We start from the raw sequence: 7257 nt of genomic DNA on the forward strand, positions 1-7257 counted from the left end.
GGGGGGGGGGGATTTTATCCAGGTTCGAGCCGCAAGCGATGCATAATACCCTAATCCTGCTTTGCTCTACATTTGGTGTTCTTGAGTTCTTGAACTAGCTGCGGTACATCCTAGCTCAAAAAGTCTGAATCCTTCCTCAATACGCCTCTGCCTCCTTTTATATGTCCAAGGGGCTGCCACGTCGGCACACAGGAGGTGGAAAGTGTGTACAATGTACGAGTCTATCTCCAGGAACCATAGGACAAACACATTTAATGCGCCGCCGATGTGTCCTCTTGCTTTATCGGGGACGACAAGGAAGCTTGTCCCGTCTGTCGCCGCCTCGCCTCGCTTCGACGCTCGTCCAAGCTGACGAGGCATGCAGTGCCACGCTGGCTGGCTAGCTGCTGCGCTGGTGCAGTGGCAGGGTCTTCACGAAGATCTACATGCCACCACGTAGGTGCTTGCCTGGTTAGCCTAGGCGATGCACGCTGCCACGTAGGTGCGTGCCTGGTTGGCAGGCTGGCTGCTGTGCCAGATCGGCCATGGGGCAGTGAAACCTGGGTAAGTGCGGGCCTGGTTGTGACCCTGCGGATGTCCCTGGTGAGGGTCTTAATGGGGCCCCGACAAGGATCCTGCTGGGGTCTTATGGGCGTCCCCGGCAAGGGTCTTGCCGGGGGGCCTTCGTGGTCTAGTTCTCGTCTAGTCTTGCAGGCCTCTGTTCATCACAAAGATCTGCATGCCACCATGCAGGCGCTCCAGAGCCTTGGTCTTGACGTTGTCGATGGCGTCATAATTCTTAGGCTCAAAGGTGGCAGTCTTGATGGTGTTGAGCAAGTTGCCCCGACAAGGCTCTTGCCTTGGCAGCATAGGTCGTTCCCGGCAAGGTTCTTGCCGAGGGAAACCCATCTTGTCCCTTTGCTCTTCGCGCCTCTGGCTTCAGCGCTGCTCGGGTAGTCTTGTATCTTCGCTTCCTCTACCCCGCCAAGCATGGTCACAAGTGTTTCTACTACTGCCCATGCACAAGTAAAGGGGTACAGAAGGCCCCTACTTTTGTACACCGACAATATTGAATTTTCTTATAATCGTTCATTGCATTCTATTACTAAGATGTGCCCTTTTGAATTTTTTTATGGTTTCCTACCTCGTGCACCTATTGATTTGTTGCGTCTTCCATCTTCATAGAAGGTTAATTTTGATGCTAAAGAACGTGCTAAATTGATTTTAAAAATGCATGAGTTAACTAAGGAAAACATTGAGCGTATGAATGCTAAATATAAAGTTGCTGGAGATAAGGGTAGAAAACATGTTGTGTTTGCACCTGGAGATCTTGTTTGGTTACAGTTGCGTAAGGATAGATTTCCTCATTTGCGCAAATCAAAGCTAATGCCACGTGTTCATGGTCCTTTTAAGGTGTTAGAGAAAATAAACGATAATGCATATAAACTTGAGCTGCCTGCAGATTTTGGGGTTAGTCCCACTTTTAACATTGCATCTTTGAAGCCTTATTTTGGTGATGAAGATGATCTTCCGTCGAGGACGACTTCATTTCAAGAAGGGGAGGATGATGAGTACATCAATGCCATTGTTACACCCACAATCCCTGCTGCTATACATACTGGACCAATTACTAGAGCTTGCGGACACTAATTAAATTACCAGGTACTTTTGTTTCTTGGTAAAGATTCTAATGTTCATGAGAATATGATGCTGCCTAAATTGGATACATTTGTTTTGCTTACAAATGAAGGCCCTAGCTTGGACAAGAAAGATGAACCTTGGAGCAAGTTCAAGCATGGAGATGATGGCGTGCGCAACGGGAACAAGAACAGAGTTACAAGTGATGATTCCAGGACTTTGAAGCCACCATAATGAGTGCATGAAGCCTTGGACGAAATATACAAGATGACACTTCATAAATTTCGTCCAGAGGCTATTCTAGGTGCCGCGTCACCATATTTTTGGGCCAGGCCCATGTAATTTCGAAATACATGATTATAGGTTGTTTTTAGAGTCCGTATGTGTGGGGAAACAAGAGTTTGAGTTGGTTTCGGACCCCTCCTCAAAGGGACACGAAATTCCCCCCTCTCTCCTCAATATATATAGCCATTAGTACATCGTTTAGACTTTGGGTTTTGTTTAGATTATAAGTTCACCATAGCTGCAACTTCGCGTACTTCGTTTGTGTTCAATGACCAGACAAAGGCATAACAGAATACCACCTTCATTAATAAAGCTTTCCTCTTATTTTCGCAATATCCAGATTGCAATATCAGTTTCTTGCTTGTTCTTCATTTGCTCACACGAAACAGACCATCATGGTCAGGTTGATCGTGCTCTGGCGTATGAGAAGTTTCTTATGAAAAGTTTCTTCCGACGCATTTTCTTCCGATGTTTCTTAAGGAATTTTCTTAGGAAGGCCTTTCTTGAGATGTTTCTTAAGAATTTTTTCTTCTGACACATTTTCTAAAGAAGTTTCTTAAGGAAATTTTCTTCATAAGCACTTTCTTAAGAAGTTTCTTATGGAGTTTACTAAGAAAAGTTTCTCCCGGTGCATTTTCTAAAGAAGGCCCTTAAGAAAATTTTCTAAGGAAGCACTTTCTTAAGAAGTTTCATAAGATAATTTTCTTAGGAAGCACATTCTAAGAAACTTTCTTAAGAGAAGTTTTCTCTGATGCATTTTCTTATGAAGATTATACAGGAAATTTTCATAGGAAGCCCTTTCTTAAGAAGTTTCTTAAGGAAATTTCTTCGGAAGCACTTTCTTAAGAAGTTTATTAAGGGAATTTTCTTAGGAAACATTTTTTGAAGAAGTTTCTTAATAAAAGTTTCTTCGGAACAATTGTCTTAAGAAGTTTCTTAAGAAAAGTTTCTTCCAACACATTTTCTTATGATGTTTCTTAAGGAAATTTTCTGAGGAAGCCCCTTCTTGGGAAGTTTCTTAAGAAAAGTTTCTTTTTACGCATTTCATAAAGAAGTTTCTTGATGAAATCTTCTTCGGAAGCACTTTATTATGTAGTTTGTTAGGAAACATTTCTTCCGATGCATTTTCTAAAGAAGGTTCTTAAGAAAATTTTCTAAGTAAGTACTTTCTTAAGAAGTTTTGTAAGAAAAGTTTATTGTGCCGTATTTCCTTAAGAAGGTTCTTAAGGAAATTTTCTTAGGAAGCACATTCTTAAGAACTTTCTTGAGAGAAGTCTTCTCTGACGCATTTGCTTAAGAAGATTATTAAGGAAATTTTCATAGGAAGCACTTTTTGCAGAAGTTTTTTTAAAGAAATTTTCTTTGGAAGTACTTTCTTAACAAGTATCTCATGAAAAGTTTCTTCACACGCATTTTCTAAAGAAGTTTCTTAAGGAAAGTTTCTTCCATCATATTTTAGAAAGATATTTCTTAAGGAAATTTTATTAGGAACTTTTTAAAAAAGTTTCTTAAGGAAATCTTCTTCGGAAGCACTTTCTTAAGGAAAAGTTTCTTTCGACGCATTTTCTAAAGAATTTTCTTAGGAAGCACTTTCTGATGAAGATTCATAAGAACGTTTATTCCGCCGCATTTTCATAAGGAGATCCTTAAGTAAGTTTTGTTAGGAAGGACTTTCTTAAGAAGTATTTTACGAAAAGTTTCTTCTGACGCATTTTCTTAAAAAGTTTCTTAAGGAAATTTTCTTCGGAAGCACTTTCTTAAGAAGTTTATTAAGGAAATTTAGGAAGCACTTTTTAAGAAGTTTCTTAAGGAAATTTTCTCCAGGAGAACTTTCCTTAAGAAACTTCTTTTGAAATTGCGTCGGCTAAAACTTTTCTTAAGAAAGTGCGTCCTAGGAAAATTTCCTTAAGAAACTGCTTCCTAAGAAAATTTCCGTAAGAGACTTCTTAAGAAAATGAGTCAGAAGAAACTTTTCTTAAGAAACTTCTTACGAATGTTTCTTCCAAACTTCCTAAGAAAATTTTCTTAAGAAAGTGCTTCCTAAGAAAATTTCCTTAAGAAAGTGCTTCCGAAGAAAAGTGCTATAACAAAATGTGTAAGAAGAAACTTTTCTTAAGAAACTTCTTAAGAAAGTGCCTCACCAGAAAATTTCTTAAGAAACGTCTATAGAAAATGCGTCAGAAGAAACTTTTCCTAAGAAACTTTTTAGAAAGTGCTTGCCAAGAAAATTGGCTTAAGAAACTTCTTTAGGAAATGTGTCCGAAGAAACTTTTCTTATGAAACTTCTCAAGAAAGGGCTTCCTTAGAAAATCTACTTAAGAAAAATCTTAAGAAAATGCGTCGGAAGAAATTTTCTTTAGAACCTTCCTAAGAAAGTGCTTCCGAAAAAAAACTCCTTAGGAAACTTCTATAAAAAGTGCTTACTAAGAAAATTTCCATAAGCAATTTCTTTAGAAAATGTGTCGATAGAAACATTTCCTAAGAAACTTCTTAAGAAAAGTTTTTTCCGATGCGTTTTTGAAAAAAGTTTCTTAAGGAAATTTTCTTAGTAAGCACTTTCTTAAGAATTTTAATAAGAAAAGTTTATTCCATCGTATTTTCATACGAAGGTTCTTAATGAAATTTTGTTAGGTAGAACTTGCCTAAGAAGTTTCTTAAGAAAATTTTCTTGTAACACATTTTATTTAAAACTATCTCAAGGAAACTTTCTTCTGAAGCACTTTCTTAAGAAGTTTTTAGTAAAAGTTTCTTTTTATGCAGTTTATTAAGGAAATTTTCTTCGGAAGCACTTTCTTAAGAAGTTACTTAAGGAAATTTTCTTAGGAAGCACTTTCCAAAGAAGTTTCTTAAGGAAATTTTCCTGGGAAGCACTTTCTTAAGAAGTTTCATAAGAAAAAGTTTCTTCCGCTGCATTTTCTTAACAAGGTTCTTAAGAAAATTTCTTAGGAAGCACTTTTTAAATAAATTTCTTAAGAAAAGTTTTATCGGACGCATTTTCTTAAGAACATTATTAAGGAATTTTTCTTAGGAATCATTTGCTAAAGAAATTTCTTAAGGAAATTTTTGTTAGGAAGAACATTCGTAAGAAATTCTAAAGAAAAGTTTCTTCTGAATCATTTTATTAAGAAGTCTCTTACGAAAATTTTCTTAGGAAGCAGTTTCTTAAGGAAATTTTCGTAGGAAGCACTTTCTAAAGAAAAGTTTCGTCCGACACAGTTTCTAAAGAAGTTTCTTAAGGAAATTTTCTCTGGAAGCACTTTCTTAAGAAGTTTCGTAAGGAAATTTTCTGAGGAATCACTTTCTTAAGAACTTTCTATAGAAAAGTTTCTTCCGTCGCATTTTCAACAGAAGATTATATAGGATTTTTTCTTAGGAAGCACTTTGTTAAGAAAAGTTTCTTCGGATGCATTTTATAAAGATGTTTCTTAAGTAAAAAAAAAATCACGAAGCACATTCTTAAGAAGTTCCTTATGAAAAGTTACTTCTGACGCATTATCTATAGAAGTTTCTTAAGGACATTTTCTTAGGAAGCACTTTCGAAGAAGTTTCTTCAGAAAATTTTCTTGGGAAGCACTTTCTTTGCAAGCATCTTAACTCCAGTTTCTTCCGCCGCATTTTCTAAAAGACATTTAAGAAAAGTTTCTTGCGAAGAATTTCTTAAGGGAATTTTCTTAGGAAGCCTTTTCTTGGAAAGTTTCTTAAGGAAATTTACCTAGGCACCACTTTTTGAAGAAGTTTCTTAAGGAAATTTTCTTCGGAAGCACTTTCTTAAGATGTTTCTTAGGAAAAGTTTCTTCCTACGCATTTTCTAAAGAAGTTTCTTTTGAAAATTTTCTTAGGAAACACTTTACTAAGAAGTTCCTTAAGGAAATTTTATTAGGAAGAACATTCTTAAGAAGTTTCTTAAGAAAAGTTTTGTCAGGGCTTTATGACTAGGGATACCCAGGCCCGTCTGCCTGCGGCCTAGCATGTGGCTCCATCGACGGCCTGTTACGGCCCAGCGCCAAGGTTTCTCGCACACTACTAGGGAAAACCCTAGCAGTAGCGCGAGTTTTTGGCCTATCAGTAGCGCGGGTAACCATTTTTATGAAGGTGCACGACCGAGTATTTTTTTTAAAAGAAATCGGACCGTTTTGGTTTTGGCCAACTCTCAATAGCATCAATCTTGGCTTTGTCAACTTCAATTCCCTATGGAGTAACAACATAGCCAGGAAAAGATACTCGGTCGGTGCAGAAGGTGCACTTCCCAAGTTTAACAAACAAACGTGCATCACGTAGAGCAATAAAAACAGCACGTAAATGTTCCAAATGTTCCCCCAAAGATCTGCTATAAATCAGTATATCATCAAAATAGACAACCACAAATTGTCCAATAAAAGCACGTAAAACTTTGTTCATTAATCTCATGAAAGTACTAGGTGCATTAGTTAACCCAAAAGGCATGACTAACCACTCATATAATCCAAACTTAGTTTTAAATGTTATTTTCCATTCATCTACCAATTTCATACGAATTTGATGGTATCAACTACACAAATCAACTTTGGAGAATATTGTAGAGCCACTCAATTCATCAAGCATGTCATATTAATGCCTCTACAATCAACACACATACACGACGTACCATCCTTTTTTGTCACTAGTATAATAGGAACAACACAAGGACTAAGAGATTCACATATATAACCTTTGTCGAGCAGCATCTGAACTTGACGCATAATCTCCTTCGTCTCCTCTGGATTGGTATGGTATGGCGCACGGTTAGCCAGCGAAACATCGGGAATTAAGTCAATCTAATGCTCAATCCCTAGAATAGGTGGTAATCCCGATGGCACGTCTTGTGGAAAGACGTCAGCGAACTCATGCAAAATGTTAGTGACAGCAGGAGGCAAAGAGGAAGGTACGTCCTCGAAAGAAAATAATGCCTCTTTGCACACAAAAGCATAGCAAACATATTTGCTGAAATCTAGATCATCAATATCAGATTTGGTGGCAAGTAAACATGCACTTTTCAATTTAATTTCAGAAGCCACACTAGATGGTTTATTATTAGGCTTCATTTGCTGCTGAAATTCTTTTGCCACAATCTGATTTTCACTCTTATTTTTCTCCTCTTTTGCTTTATTAGCTCTATTAATATCATATTTGAAAATGGAATCAGGAGTCATAGGAAGCAAAGTAATATTTTTATCCTAATGAACAAGAGTATACTGATTGTTTCTACCATGGTGTATAGAATTTTTATCAAATTGCCATGGTCTACCAAGTAATAAGGAACATGCTTGCATAGGTACCACATCACAATCAACATAATCAGCAAATGTAGAGATACTAAATTTCTTAGCCACTTTTGGA

The sequence above is a fragment of the Triticum dicoccoides genome, chromosome 1A (genome assembly GCF_002162155.2).
Source record: "Triticum dicoccoides isolate Atlit2015 ecotype Zavitan chromosome 1A, WEW_v2.0, whole genome shotgun sequence".
Taxonomy (NCBI): Eukaryota; Viridiplantae; Streptophyta; class Magnoliopsida; order Poales; family Poaceae; genus Triticum; species Triticum dicoccoides.